At 38.4% G+C, this 17,026-nt stretch overlaps 1 protein-coding gene across 1 annotated transcript in view; it reads right to left on the bottom strand.

The window, feature by feature from the left end:
* The window catches only part of GPR158 (G protein-coupled receptor 158), a gene marked incomplete at both ends in the record, with an annotated part of 180,929 nt that overhangs the window by 60,152 nt on the left and 103,751 nt on the right, over positions 1-17,026 (bottom strand). The window lies entirely within an intron of this gene.

Genomic DNA, 17,026 nt, shown 5'->3' with positions numbered 1-17,026 from the left:
ACTTATTTAAGGCAACTCTTGAAAAATGAAGAAACACAGAAATAAGATGGTATAGAAAGTAACAGAGACATTAGCACATTGAGGGCCATGTTCTTAATGGACAGGTGACATTTCCATTACAGAAGAAAAATTAAAAAGTCCTAAAATGGAAACCACTGATCTCAAGATTAGGCATACAAGCCGTGATAGAGCAATCTGAAGCAACGTATCAGCACCACAGCTGGATGGACTGAGAGGAACCTGAGAAGAACTATTCATTACAGACAGAAGAATATTTCTTTAAGAGTTTGAGAACAACATACTCGACTCTGAAAGAGCAGTCTTCAAAAGCTTCAACACGTGTAGGCGGCAACCAACTAAATAGAACAACTCAGAACAGAGATCTCCTCTTGGAAACACTGCATGGAAGTGGAAAGTAGGAGAAATGAGTCTTGAAGCAGATTTTCAGGAAGCAGAGTGTAGACTCAAAAAACTTTAAGGAGTCTGAGGAGGCCACTGCACAGTTGATCAGAAGTCTGAAGTACAATGATGCAGGAAACAGAGGAATCAGATTGCACAATGTGAAATTAGCAAGTGGGAGAAACTAAGACAGTAAATTCTCCTCCTCTTGGAAACAAAGCTTCATGACATCTCCATGATATGTATGGCTGCTCATGACCTGAACAATCAGCAACAGTAAAATCACTTAGGAATGACATGCACATCTCCGAATACTGCATCTTCATAGTGTATTTTCTAGCCTTTGCATACATTCGTGTTTTCCAGAAAACTGCATTTCCAAATGCACTTATTGATGAATTCTTAATTGTTTGACATGGGCAATTTATTTTTCAAAAAGAAAGAGACACCACAAAAACATCTGAGATAAAAGGTTGCATTAGAAAAGCATATCTTTGATATTTAATGTCTTTTTCAGTTATCATTAAAAACCTGATAAATTTTCCTCACATGATATCAAATCTTTTCAGGACCTAAAGATTTGAGCTCAGACACTCAGAACAACCCTAGGACTCCTAGTTTGTTTTGCTGCATTATGCTCCCTCTGTAATTTAGGGTTAGTTTAATGCGATTGTAACTGCCATTTATTTCAAACATGTACATTAACTACAAAGAAATTAATTTTGAATAAAGAAGCAAAACTCAGAGGAGCAATTTTTTTATTATTTTGAAAATTTAGTGGGATTAGACAAAACAACACACCTGTCTGCAGTGCAACAATTAGCAAGTTTCTGAGGAAAGCTCTTGACAGTGAATGATTTAACCTGGAGAACAACCAAATTCAAGCTGTTTTCTCGTGACAACAGTTGAGGCCCATATGCCACTTTCTGCTCATACCTAAAAATAACTTAACCATTCCCTGAAGCAGTTACAAAGCCAGATCACCCCATTTTAACCAAGATGTAATCTAACCAATGGGTACAACACCTTTCCTACCGCTCTGTAGTTGAATTAATACTTGTGCTTATGCCCTTTTACTGCTGCTCAATGGAACAATGTGAAATGGAACAGTATCAGCACAACAGGCTGAACACCTCCCATGCTATGGCATCCTAGAGACAAATCAGTAAAGCTTTCTTCAAGGTGGTGTCTTCAAGTTTGGGTCTTCTGAGCCACAGAGGGGAACGAGACCCAAGTGTCACATCCAGAAGGAAAACATTAACAAATGGAATATTGAATAGAAATGCTGTCCATAGGCTGGGGGTTTTACCACCTGTACTTGGTAAGGAAGTGAAGATTGCATGGTGTACTTGAAGAAAGAGTTCAAGTCTGCAGCCCTGGTGAAGGAAGAGGTTTCCCCATGCAGAAAAACTAGGCAGATGAGAAGCACAAATCCTTCTCTCTCCAGGACAATCCTAAGCAAGCAAAGCAGGCGTGCTGCTGTCTGTGCCCCTGACTGAGCACACAGTCCTCTCATGTAAAGAGGACCTCACTTGACCTCAGGGCACCAAAGCTGAGCACTGCAACCTGTGATTGCAATGCTTACCCAATGGCAAGTGGAGTAAGCTTAAAAGACTTGCCATAATTAAAATTGAAGGTGTATGAGGAAACATGTTCCCTACTAATGGCTAAACTATTCAAGCATCTTTGGTCTCCTCCTTTGAGAGACACCAACCAAAATACCTATAACCAACCTGCTGGTTCCCTCCTGTAGCTGCAGCTGCAAAAATAAGGCATTAGAAATAGCAGCCTTCCCAAAGAAGATTGCTTATTTGCATTGCTGGCACAGCTCACTTGCACGGTCCACAAGATGCATTCATTAACAGATAACAAAACAGCAGAAGGAGGCTTTCTTCAAATGTTCCACTCCTTCCTGAGCACAGGGGGAGGCCTCCAAGCATTTCACTGATTTATCAAAGAAAAGGCCCACCTTCTAGCAGGAGAGACATATTCCACTGCATTTCGTTGCTAGGCAGACCTCTCCATTTAACTACAATTATTTATTTATATGAACTTCACTTCCTTCTCCACTCTCCCTACCAAGATGCTTGTGGTGTTGAATAAAGAACTGTACAATAAACACAGCATAAAAGCAGAAGGGCAAAATATTTAAGAGCAAAATGAACAGTTGTCACCAGAACTAAGAATGAGATGGCAAAGAGAAACCAAAAATAACTGGACTCCAGGGGGCCAGGGAGAAACACAGCAATTTTTAAAAAGAGAAGTCAGGCTGCTAAGATAGAGAGACAGCAATGAGATAAACCAACCAAGTGGTGAGACCCCATATGTGAAACCGCCCAAAACAAACTTTTCAAGACTCATATTTAGTTCTGGAGCTGTGAGTACTCAGAAGGCCATGACCTCCTTTTTCTTCAAGGCTCTTGAACATTTGCTATATATAACACAAGTATTTATGATTTAAAACAAATCCATTCAAGCAGATTGTGACAGGATTGCTTGTGACGTGTCTGAGAAAAATGCATTACTTTAAACAGTCTGAGGAAATAAACCCAGCAGATTCAGTGTATCATGCTACAAAATGTCATCTACTTTGGGAAAGATATGGATGGAGGGCAAAAAATGAACATTTCTTTGAGCTTGCTTAGATAACTCAAGATAACTCAAAATCCCAAGAATGTCTGCTGTGCTCCCCAGACCAATAGAGCACTCAGTGTTTAGCAGCAGGGACTTCTCTGTGCTCAATATAGTTTTCTCTCTTGCACATTGAATGCTTTCAACTTTTTTCAACTTCTTTCTGTTCTCTAACCTATTTCTCAATGATTTAAGACTAAATATTACTTGAAGTTAGATCAAGGTCCCAAACTTCTTGCATTTGTTGAATGTAACTGAGAATTTTTCTCTCCTTTACTGTTGTCTCAAGAATTCATTCTGTCAACTTCCTTGTTTAATCTGATCCATTATTATTATTATTACAACTATTAACAGTAACACATACTAATTATGGTATCAAATATAATTAGTTCTCAATTTCACATCTGCAAGTTCTTGATCACATCTGGTGTCTGCTATGCACACTGGAGAGTCAAACCAGAAATGAATGCCTTTCATAACTACATCATTTGATATGAAAGGCTTTAACCTGATGTTACCAGGTTAGCCCAGTTCACAAACACTTGTGAAAAATATAATATACTATAGGTTTCCTTTTCAAATGTAGTGAGCACTGATGCCCCTTTTCCTAAGCAGACAAAACATCCTGTCTGAGAAAAGTAGTGCTCCTTATTATTTGTTAATCCCACAACCAACAGCAGTAATTACAGCCCATATAAAGACATCTCAGCTTAGGATCAAGATAGATCAAGTTTCTTGTCCTGCAAATCTAGTAACTTGGAATGTGTTTTGGTTCCAGAAAAGTTACATGAAGAGCAGCTAAAACAGAATTTTTTTTTTGTATTCTTAGTCTTTATTTTTTTATGTATTCTTGGTTTTTATGTATTCTTTCTTTATCTGAAATTGGCAAATAATTAACTTATTATTCTTACTTGAGACTTACATGCTAAGCGTTTAGAGTATGTTTCTGATTCAGCTATCTTTCAAAATTCCTGGGTCTTCAAACAACTGAGCATATGATACTCTAACAGAGCCTTACATTGAATTAATGGTTAATAAAACTGTTCCTTAGGGTTTTAAAATACTTGTTATGACAGCATTTTGCCTTCTTGTAGCAACAATTGGTGATTACTTGAACAGAGAGTGCCTGCCACTATGGCAGTAACTTATCTTGATTATGATTTCAAAGATGTAAAAATGCCTTAAGGCTTGGAAAGTAGATACAAGTTTAATAAATATGGATATAAATAGCTGACTAAATAACCCATCACACAGACTTTTATAGATCAGTTCTCTACAGATTTCAAGGCAATGCCATCAATAAAGGCAGAAAAAATGATGAGCTGACTCTAGGGGCCAGCAAGCCCTGTCATATTTTTAAAAAACCTCACATTTCAGCGTTCTGCATGCTGGTGATGCCAGGTTAAGAATTTAAGAGAGATAGTTGAATATTAAGAATACTTGCTCTGTATATAGCACTCCAGTATGTGCTGGGGATTAGGTTGTTAGCAAATTAAGCAAGATTTATACATTCAACAACATACTGCTGGAATATATACAATCTTTTTTGACCTTGACTAATGTGACAATTTATACACTTGGATTGACATAGAAGGAGAGATCTGGAGGTTAAATCATAGATCCATGTTTTAAAAACCGTAATTACTCAGAACAAATTATTTTGTCTAAAAAATTCCAAAATTTAAAAGGATGATCAAAGTTTAAACAACATACCATGCTTGAAGGAAAAGTGTAAAGGACTTCCTTATGCCAACTTCTTTCACCTTTCTTCCTAAAAGTCACATTATCACAGAACCACAGAATATGCTGAGTTGGAAGAGACCCACAAGGATCATTGAGTCCAGCTCCTGGCCCTGCACAGGACAGCTCCAAGAATCACACCCTGTGCCTGAGAGCATTGTCCAAATGCCTCTGGAACCCTGCCAGGCTGGTGCTGTGACCACTTCCTCGGGGAGCTGCTCTAGTGCCCAACCACCTCTGGGTGAAGAACCTTTTATTAACATCCAACCTAAACCTGACCTGACCTGACTTCAGGCCATTCCCTCAGGTCCTGTCACTGGTCACAAGAGTGAAGAGATCAGTGCCTGCCCCTCTTCCTCCCCTCTCGAGGAAGCTGTAATTGCAGCGAGGTCTCCCCTCAGCCTCCTCTTTTTCAGGTCACAAACCAAGTGACCTCAGTCACTCCTCACACACCTTCCCTGAAAGACCCTTCACCATCCTCATTGCCCTCCTTTGGACACTCTCTAATAGTTTAATATCTTAAGAGTTATCTTTTTTATATTTCTTGTATTAATTTCATCACAGTATGCACAAGTACCAGCATATGCTATGCAAAGTATCCCTGTCTGATATACATGTAACAGGTTTAAACATTTCTTTCAGTGAAAATGATCAAAAATGCTTTGATCATACAGGAAAAACTGCATCAATATAAATTTAATAGAAAAAAGAAGTTGAAGAAATATTAAGATTCCTCTATGAAAAATTATTTCTTGTCCAAACTTTGTACCCACCACAAAGTAGACCCAAACCTCTTTGTAACAACCTCTCAGTGGGCAAATGCTGTCAGAGATGAAGCCCTGCTGCTGGAATGGCAGCCAGCCATGGTAGCAGCATAGGGAATGCTCTCCTGTCAGAAATTCCTAGCACAACTGTATTCCACCAAAAGCACCAAGACTGCAGGACACCCAAGAATGCACTCAGCCTTTGGGGTGGATCTGCCCATGTGAACCAGCACAACACATTCAGAATAGGTCAGAATTCATGTGTGTGTATGCTATGACTATGGTTTGCATTTCCCAATGCATTTGACTCCTCAAGATTACTTTTACAACCAATGATCCTGACACTGATGAAGTTTCCAGGTATTCCAAGAAAATGCTTAGGTTTACTTTTGCCTGGTTTTTGCCTCACTGCCCTTCTCATCAGCCTCGAGTCAATCTCACACAGGACATACAAAGCACTGTCTGCAATATATAAGAGAAAACCAGACTAGCAACCCAGTAATCATTCCTTGCCAAGGGGTCTAAGGACTAAAGCTTTAAGACTATTTACCTGTAAGTCACAAAATCCTTGTCTAATCTAGCGTGTATCTGAGCCCTCCCAACTCATGCTGTTTCCAAACACCTAATTCCCTTCTGAGCCCCCTTCAGCTGGTCATGTGTAGGATCCAGTCTTGATGACAAGGCCAAACCAAAGGACTGAGCAACCCTACTCAGAGCAAGGAAAAGCAGTTTTAAATCTCTGGTTAGTTTGAGAGAGTCCAAAGTCCCTTATGTGTAAAGGCATGCCCCCCGTGGGGCAGCTCGGGGATCTGCAGCTGGCCTGGTTTCAACCCACGCCAACAGAGCTGCTCCAGGGTGCATGGAATGCTGGAATGCATCCACTGGGACAGGCTGTACCTTCTGAGATCAGGGCAGGCCCCTAAAAATGGACACATTCAACATTCTGTGTCTATTCAGAAGAGGACAGAAATATTCATTTGAGTAGAACTGGGATCTCTTCTTGCTGTTGCCCCTTCACATTGCCAGCTTTTCCACTATTCCCTCCATCACCTTAAATCCCACAGACTGATGCTTTCTACCTACTGCAATGAATTTTCTTCTACTATTTCCAACTGCTTTGTTTATCCTCTAATGCATGTCTTCTCATACAAGTTGGTTGCAGCTCTATAGAAATTAGCAGAGCAGTTTCACATGGAACCAGTATTAGGTTTTTTTCTATTAGTATTTTTATGGCTTAATCTTTTCAAGTATAACTCAAATATTCTCAGATAATTCTCATATAGTACCTATACTCTCTAGAAGTATAAAAACAGTTGCATGCTACCAGTCCTCTGAAGATATGAGAAATTCACCATTAACTGTGTCCTTGCTCACACCCTTAACAAAATATTTTTAAATACTTTCACTGTTATTATTAGTAACAATCATTTGTAATGTGATTCTTACCCATTGATCAGGACCCTGCTGTGCACAGTGTAGCAATGCCAAACATCCCTGTACCAAAGAGTTCATAATTTAAATATGAGATGAGAAACCACACATCAATACAGAGGACGCAAAAGGAAAGAATAAAAGATTGCTATTCCACAATTATGTAAGTGGTGTTTTAGGAAAGGAGAAGAAAGCTTGCAAGGGGTAGTGAGAAACAACTGTAGGCAAGCAAAGAACAAGCACTGAATGTACAATCTGTGGTTTTATAAATATCTTCTATAACATGTAGTCGTGACAATAAGAGTCCTGACTGTATTAAGGCACAAGATGCCATTTGTGTCTTGTTTTCATTTCTATACTGCTTGGTTGCTCAGTTTTGGATTCATTTTCCAGTTCCTATATTGGACTTTTTCCTGTTTTTTAATTCTTGGGGGAAAGTTCTCTATTCTGTTTTCTCACTATCATTCTTTTCCTTTTCTCTTTACATTGCTTTTACTGTTTCAACCATATGCAATAAGGCTCTGGCAACCTGGCTTCTTTAAAATATTAACATCAAATAGTAATGAAAATTGTGGATGATTGAAATAATTTAAGTTTGATAAATTATCAGGTAATGGTATGTGAGAGAACTGTATAAAATGTTATTTTCTTCCACTTACAACCTTTTGTGTGATGAAAGACTAATTTCATCCTTTTATTTTCTGTAGGTATTTTGTCCCTATGTATTACCTTGGAATTCCTCTAAATTTTTTTTCGCTTGGAAATCCTACAATCCATTTCTGATAAGAGCTTTGAAGAGCTTTGATCAAATTGACATATTTCTCTTGGCTTCTTTTTTTTTTTTTTTCCCCCAAAAAAGTGCAGAACTTACTGCATGGCATCATGCCACTACAAGAAATTTACTTTGGATTCAGATTTCAGAGCGATCAGCACACGGATACTGTATATTGGTTATGAAGGACATGGTAATTCCTAATAGTTTCCAGCAAACTTGCATATATTTGCAGATCTGTGCTTAGTCTCAGAAAGGCAGAAAATCTAGAAATTAAAGAGTTTGTATAAAACAGTTTGCTGAAAACAGTGCTTTTTGTATGTGATTCTAATAAGCAGAGTTATATCTAAGAAAATAGAAAACTTGTATCACGTAGGAAGAAGCTGCTTTTTGTAATGACTAATTGCTTGCTCTAATGAACATCTTTTGTTGCATCTGCAGTACTGCTGTTACTTTTAAGAACAGAAATCTCATCTCTCTCCACTTGATGTGATGCAGATTTAGACCCAGGCACTAGTCTCTTGAACGTCTCATTTTCAGAAATACATCTAACTAGCTACATGGCAAATTTTTGACCTGCTGGCCCCTAATTCTTCATTTTTTTAACCCTGGCAAACCAAAATTTTGATATTTTTTGTCAGACAACTCTACTATTATCAATCCTAATTGATATGCAGAATTGAAATACAGAATAGCTTGTACACTGGTATTCATTGATGTGTTTTGATAATTTCTTATTGCAACTTATATGTTGTATTATAAATTTGTCTCTACTCCCATAAGTGTTTATATTACTTTTTCCAGTGCCTCTCTACAAGCAAAAAGCTAATTTCCTACTTACATCAGATGATATGTGGTCTTGGGTTAAAAGCACTGATTAAAATTCTACTGATGTCTTATCTCAGAGTTTAGAAAGGTTATGTTTAGGAGCACTACACAGTAATAAAAACTTTGCACTATCAGTATTATAATTCTGTAAAATTTTTCCAGTGCAAAGATTTCACTAGTTCTCATATACTTTTGCCTGCAAACTGTAAACTGCTTAACTTTTAGCAGTTGATATTAAAAACCATAAAGATACCATTGCCTGCATCCTCTCAGTTCTCAGCTTGTAGAATGACTATGGGCAGCCTCACCTCTAATGGATAAAATTTCCTTTCTTAAAGATCTCTTCCAAAAACATCAATGCTTCTCTTTCTCAATTGTAATGTATAGAATTTCTTATCTCTCCTAATCATTAACCATTAATCACCCTTCATGGTGCAGTACTAAAAATCTGAGTAGATGGTTAGGAAATACCTAATGCATTCATACATAAAAGAAGAGAGACTGAGATGAAAAACCAAAGGAGAAAAAACCCCATTATTCAGCTCCTGTATTATTCACAGGGAGCAGGCTTTGAGATGGAGACTCTGTCTTTTCCTTTTGCTCTGCATTGATGCAGAGTAGTCTGTGAAGTGACATGGAAGATGATAGGTAGGATATCATGCTTTATCACTCACCTCTGAATATTATACTGGTCAATGTCTTATTTCAACCTCGTATTCCAAGGCATGGTGAGCTACAATATTGCCAGTGTCCCCCTGACAGCATTGGTTTACAGCTGCACCCAATTTCAGACCAGAAACAGAATGGTAGTATCAGCTTATCTAAGCTTATCAAGTCTTGCTTAAGCATGAACTGCTTCTGGTTTCATTTTGCTTCAGATTCTTGTTGATGCAGATCACAAGAACCACAAAGCAGGCAACAGCTGAATCTAGCAAGTTCAGCAAGATTAAAGACAACCTACAGGCCTTTCACTTGACTATAGGTGTTGATCCTTGGGTCTTAGGTATGAAAGCATGAGTAAACAAAGAGAAAAGGCATTTGATGGAAAAAAAGGAACATGTCCCCAACTTTCACTGCAAGAGACTTGGATAAGTGAAAAAGAATGACTGAAAATTATCTCCCACCAACATGCAGTCTCACAGGTGCTAAACTAATGACAGAAGGTAAACCACTGATGCAAGGGCTATGCAATACTGAAAATATGTATGTGATGACTAAAATTTTTAATATTTTCCTTTCTGGCACAGCTCAATCATGGCTTATCAATACTATGAAAACCTCTTGCCTCTTTGGTTTTACAATTTAATAAAAATGTAATATTCTGTCTTTCAATATCTTTCCTGTAAAAGTTCTATCACATATTTTGAACTAATACATGAGAGTGCATTTTTTTGTGTCAATTTTTTCATAAATTTAAGCTGCTAGAGTAAAATTCAAACACATTCTAAGCATCTTGCTATTGACTCAGTTCACTTGCCAAGTGATCAATGTGGTCATCAAAATGTTTGACTGAGAAAATTATTCCTTTCTAGTTTATATGCACTGAGACCCAACAGGAATTATGTAATAGATATATAAAAGACTAAACATAAAAGTGTTATATAAAAGACTTTCTTCTTCTTTTCTATCTCCAATTCAGCAGAAACAGTGGGCCAAATGAAGGCTCTCACTGATTACATTTTTTCAATCAGGTATTCTTCCGTAATTCTTTGGCATGGAAGTGGCCCTGCTGTGGTCTCCTGCTCAAGTGCTTGCCAAGCACCAAAGGTTCAGCTTTAGAGAGCAGAGCAATGGATTATTAGAGCAGAGGATGGATTATTAGAACATGGTTCCAGGCTTTAGTGTGGAACATCCTATGAATATGCCCCAGCACTATTTTCCTCCATTCGAATGCACACACATTTTACCCTCTGATAATTTTTGTGTTTCAAAGCTTTTTATGATCAGAAAAGAGTTCCCCACACTTTCACTTTTCAAACGTAGCACATTTTTAACTTATGCATGTGTTACTGCTCAAGCTGTAACAAAACTAAAAATTGTGCACTGTTTTTCGGGACTGTAGTCCAGTTTTACATCACTTCTTTGAAAAGAGCATATTAATGCAGAGTGTTATCTACGAATTCTTGTATGCATAAGTTTACTCTTGCAAGTTACTTCATTGGAATGATGAGTAAAGACAAAAGACCACAAGATCTTGCTCTGCTCCCCTCTCTACAAGATTAATTTCTCTGAATGAAGGGCTGGCAAGACTGTACCACATAAGTGCCTACAAGCAGTGCAAGATATTAATTTAAAATAAAAGGGTCAACAAAAACGCAGAGTAGAAGTTGGCTCAGGTCACTGGCTGCTGTCCTTTTCTCTCCTACTCTCACACACATACTTGGCTATTCAGTGAACCCAGACTCTGAAAAATGTGCCCTTTGGACGTAGTTCAAAAAAAAGCTTCCAGAATAACAAAACCAGCAATGCCCTCCTACAATACCTCCTGCACCTTCAAATCCGTGGAAGGGGAAGATTGAGTTTTGTCACTGTATCACAAGGATAAGCATGGGAGTTCAAGATGTGAAAGAATAGTAAAATCAGTTACCTGTACCCTCACTGACCTATCTGCAGCCTGCCATGTATAAGTCCCATGATGTGTTCCAGCAACATCCCAAATTTTATCACTATCCAAAAAAACTACAACCACGTGATGTTATTGCATGACTGCACACCACCTGATCTGGTAGTCTCCATCCCTGCAGGTTTTTAAGACCTATAAAAATAAAGCCTTAGTAACCTTGCCTTGGATGAAGTCCTACAGCTGACTGTCCTTAGTGCAGATGTTGGAGTAGAGGCCTCCTGAGGTCCCTTCCAACTTAAGGTAATCTGGAAACACAGCACACAGACATACCCAAACACAGAGAACATACAAAAATACTCTTCACCAAATTCCACCTGTATAATCTCTTAGAATTTACGATGTCATAGCTCTACTATGCTCTAGCATAGCTCGACTGAGTTTCCAATACCTTAAACTTTTGTCATATACACAGAGATGCCAATATGTAACTAGACAGGAGACATATAGCTCTGCCTAATCACAGTTCTTAATGTGGATAATCACATATACAGCAGCCTCTAGTTATCTCCCTGACAGTTGCTGCCAACATTTTTTAGGATAGCTATGTAGATTAGTGACAACAGAACCATGAAGAAATACCACATGTATCTTATTTTTCTGACATTTTAAATAAACGTATTCAAAAAGCAGAAAATATTCAGTGCTTGCTTCCTATCAGTAAAAGCAGTCATAAACATTTTTCTTGGCATGGTTCAGGGCAAGGACAGAAGTGTTTCCAGTACCTATGAGGTTTCTGTATTTTGTAGCCTGTATGCAGAGGCTACACCAGCTGACTTCTGGTTTTTGCATTTAAAGCAAGCTGGCTCTCAAAAAAAAGGTACTGGTTTACTGGTTGCATGTTAACTCCAAAATGTTCATCTGACCAGGACACTGACCAAGAGAGACTAACTACTGCATCATCTTCTGCCTGGCTCCCTCACCTCTATGCCAAGCATACAATGTACATATAAAATCTTTGCAACATGGTATTTAAAACCTCCCTTTTGCATTGGCTGGATATCTAATCCACTGTGATCCCAATAAAATGAAAAGACCTCTTCCTAGAGTACTGTGGAAATCTGTAGTGATTATTTTAGAGCAGATATTTACGCTGTGTCCTTGGACTTCAGTGACATGAACACCAAAGACAGGCGTGTTCTTTACCTGAACAAGAATAAAATGATAAGTGTTCATTCTAAAAACCTTAAACACTATTTTGTGAGTAAAGGCAATGTGGTTATATCCTGACAAAGAATCAGACTGAAACATCTGGGGTATCAGAGCAGACTTGCAGAGCTAAATGTGTTGGAAAAAGCAAACTTTTCAGTTTGCCTCAGGGCACATCAAAATGCATGGAATAAACAGTGACTGTGATTTTGTAAAACATCCCTTATTTGAGGGACAAATGCATAAGAGTATTTCACAGTGTTCTATTTTCACATTCATTAATGTCAAAACTAGAGCTTTCCAGTGACCTTGCTCTGCTCAGGACTGCCATCACTAATGGATCTATCATGGTCTCATGCTCCCAAACTTCACAGCTCATTTCTCCATGCTAGCACTCATACAGACCATTTGAGGGGGAAAAAAACCCATATCCATATCTAAGCTCCATGACTCCCCACTTTCGATTACTTCTCATAAGGGTAGGTGATTTTAGCTTGAGTGTGAAAGAGGGAATAAACCCCAGAAACAGATCTTAACTCCTAACATATCCAACAAGATGTCTGAGCACAAATTTTATTCCAGGATTCATTGCTCAACTGCTTCATCAGCATTAGGAAGTCAATGCCCCCCAACCCACAGCTCCATTTCTCTAAACTGACAACAATATTGCCTTTTTATAACTTGCAGTTTACAGCTTGGAAAAACAGGGGAAAGCTGTAATTAATTTGTACATTGTTTTTTTTAGCCAAAGGAAGGGAAGAGTGAAAAAAAACTTAAGTTTTTTAAAAGACACTCTGCAGCCTCCAAAGCCAGTCCATCTTGTGATCTGACATCACTGTTACAAGATTCAGCCTCACTGTCAACTTTCAACTTTCACTTGCTAGAATTTAAATCTAGTACTTCTTATCTGCTATATCAACAGAAGAAGAGAAGAAATTATTGAGATGAGATGGGGAAGAAATTATTCCCTTGGTCTTTGCATCATCATACTCACTTAACTTTAATCACTGACTGCAGAAATTCTATCATATCATTATATCATGCAATCCCTTGTATGTATTTTGGAGTTTCAGTCAATGCAGACTAGCTGTATGGGAACTATTTAATACACCAGATAATCCTAGCTGCCTAGGGTGGAATTCATCACTATTTGAGTCAAGTACCCCAGACTTCATTTATAGTCCCTGAAGTGTTGGCCATGACACACCCCATCTTCAAGTCCCAAGTCTAAAACAAGTCAGAAAAGGCCCAGTTCCTCTCCAGGATTTGGTGAGCAGAGGGTGACTGTCTCAGCCATGGATGCATACATAAGAAACACAGACTCACAGAATTTCATTTGCAAGGGAGCTTTGCAGGTCATCTTGTCCAGCCCCCTGCCCAAAACTAGGCCATGTTGCTCAGACCTGCTCATAAAATCTGGACAAAGAGTTTTGGTAATTGACAATCCTCACAGTTAAAAAAAAGTTTCTTGATATCTTATCAGAATCTCCTATTTTTCAACTTGTGCCCATCACAGATGTCTAAAATCCCCCTATAATACAATGAACAGGTCACTCTCTTACAGCATTGTGCGACTGCTCACTTTATTTGAAGGTCTTTGTAGCAAGCAAAGACTTTTAAAACTTGTGTGAAACTTTGAAATGCGTGTTCCAAGCATTAGCAAGACAGGGAGTTAAGAAAGGTCTAAAGGTTTCAAAATAGTGTTTCTGGATGAAGAAAGTAATGAGATTCCTCCCCTCAGATGCCAAGTACAGAAATTAAGGGACTCATCCATAAGATGGTTGGGTTTTGGCTTTCTGTTCAAAACCTAAGAACAAAGAAATATAAACAAAATCAATTAGAAAGTCTAGTGTTCATTTGGAGGAGATCCATTGATAATTGGAAAGACTAAGTTAAGGGAAATTAGAGATGTTACTATGAGATTACAGAAAATGTAAGAAATGAGAGCTTCAGAAATGTGAGCTGCCCAGGAACTTCTGAGTAAAATCTATGCATTTGTAATAGACAAAGCTCATCTGCCTGCTTATAATTCAGGAAAGATCAGTGTTGTTATGAGTATAGCAGAACTTGAATAATAAATTTAGGTGGAGACCATCATTTGCACTTCCCATTTGGTTAGAAGGGCATTGTAACAGCTGTTTTTCTCACCAAAAGCAGCTGACTGGTGATATTATTTTTCAATTAATGATGTTAAACTATGAATAGATTACTGCAGAAAACAACAACAATTAGTGAAATAAATTCAGCAATGTAACAAAGTAAGTTTTGGTTTTCATTTAATTGGAGGGTAGGGAAAGTCAGAGATGGAATAAACCCCTTCTAGACACAGTGAAATTTGTATGCTGAAGGCTCTCAAAACAATCCGAGCCAGACTGAGTAAACAGATCTAGAAAGAAAGAATTAGGGAAGTGTAGAAGAGTGGAGAACAAAAATGCCAAAGACTTAAAGCACTGCAGAGAAAATCTAAGGGGATTTTGTTTCTTAAACAAGAGTGTAATTTTGCACTGAATCCTCAAATGAATAGAGATTTCAGTTATTTAGAACTGAAGTATCTTTACACTGTTACATGCACTAAGCCAGGCTGTGTAATTCCACACTTGGTTGATTGTGAAAGCAAAGCTTTTTAGTTTTACATTCCAAATCACAATAGAAGAAGAGATGATACCAAAGGAAAACTGCCTTATGTTAAAAGACAACACCCTATTGCAGTGGTAATGAACTGCATCGTCAACTCCATTCCATACATTAAGTCACATTTCATACTATCTGTGGAAAACACAGCCTAATTTGGGTGTATAAAATGTGAGATCTATATGAACTATCCTTAGAGCTCTAATGTACTCCTCTAGCATTAAATGAGGACCAAATCAAATAGCTGAAACAATGACCTCTGGGCACATATTACTATGTCTTTAACCACATCTCTAGGTCCTAATTCTTCTCAAAAGTAAATAAAAACACCAATAACATGAAGGGGTAAATAAATATGATGCAGGAAAAATGAAATCTGCTTTGCAGATACATGGCTTCTGACCAACACCAATATATTGATAATATATGCTCTACACCCTGCTATGAATGAATATGTGTGTGAATGTCAGCTGGCGAAAACACGACTCTTTCAAAGCTTGGGTTTTCTTTCTTGTGTCATTCTTCTCTGCTTTGTGCTCCTTTCTCAGACAATAGGCAGGTGAGCACATTTAGATTCTGTCCATGTACAGCAAAACATCAAGAGTTCACATTCCAAGGACCGACCCCTCATAATTCACACCTTGAAGCTTTTCTTCCTTAAAAAGACTATGCCTTATAGCTTTCACACATTTACTGTTTCACTATCATGCCCTGAATCAGAAATTGATGAAAAATTCCTTGCAGTTAATTGAGGGACAGAGATATTGGAAAGCTGATCTTTCTGATCTTCTTTGATTTTACAAAACCATATTTTTCTGGTCGGTGGAATCAGGATTAATTTCTCTGTCTGAAAATGCAAAGGACCTCCCACTATCACATTTGCTACATCCCTCCCCTAAAACCCTCAAAATAGAAATGATAAAACTGTTCTCTTTCTTTTTCCCAAGTCTGTAGGAGTAACAGCCTGATTAGTGATTCCCTGTATAAGAAAGAAGAGTGCCTCAGCAAAGAGCGTGGGAACATGAAACTGCTAGAAGATATAAGCCAAGTCTTACACTTTGCCTATTCATTTCTAATAGAATGTGCTCTCAGCAGACAGTTTTATATAGTAGGAGCTTGAGATTTGCACAGAAAGATAAACTCTGGTCAAGTATCTACATCCCATCTGGGATGGGCTACTCAGCAATTTCCAGCAAAAAATTTTTTCCTCATAATATGTCAAACTGTCATTTTGCACTCGTTGCACATGAAACATCTTTAATGCCAGTGAAAAAGAAAAAGGGGCTTAAATGTCGGTGAAGAGCTGAGGGGACACTTGGGTTATTGAACTGCTCCCTCCCAGGACCACCTCCTTTCTTCTCCCTCTGCATTTAAAGGTTGTGGATGGTCACCAGCTCTTGCATCCAACACCACGGTCCTTCAAGTCACCTGCTGAGAGAAGCCTTTTTCCACAGCAATATCTCCAGCCAGCCACCAAAGGATGTTTGTCCTTTGTGAAGCACAACAAATGGAGGACCAAGACAAGAGCCAGGGAATGAGCTGAAGGATGGGTGGCAGGTGGGCAGACTGCAGACACAGCTCTGAGGAGCTGTGATGAGGCTTCTCACACTTTGGAGCTGAGGCTGTGCAGTCACTGACTGGTTCTAACCGAGCATCCCTGGGGAAGCCAACCTGGCCCAGGGTTCTCTGAGAAAGCAAAGAGGAGACAGCCATGAAAAGAAACCCCTTGCAGAATGCTTTATGCTATGAATTTCTGTAAATGCTCCACAGCACCAGCTGAGGAAGCAGTGCATGGGCTTTCTGTCCTGTTCATTGAAAATAAATGCGAAAGAAGCTCTGAAAACCCACAGGAGATGTATTTATTTCAAGTTGCAAAAAACTTTTGTCCAACGTGAAAAAACCAAAAAGTCTAATTTCCCTGACTTCTGCAAAGTGAAGGATGAAAAAATACATAAAAAACTGTCCTAGAAACGCACACACTTTTTCTTTACAACTTGAAAGGCCCACACGATTCAAAAAAGAATGTATAAAAATTCCACTAGGGTATGTGTTTATTTATAG

This window comes from Fringilla coelebs (genome assembly GCF_963513975.1).
Source record: "Fringilla coelebs genome assembly, chromosome: 1".
NCBI classification, from domain to species: domain Eukaryota; kingdom Metazoa; phylum Chordata; class Aves; order Passeriformes; family Fringillidae; genus Fringilla; species Fringilla coelebs.
This window is presented reverse-complemented; position numbering and strand designations above follow the sequence as displayed.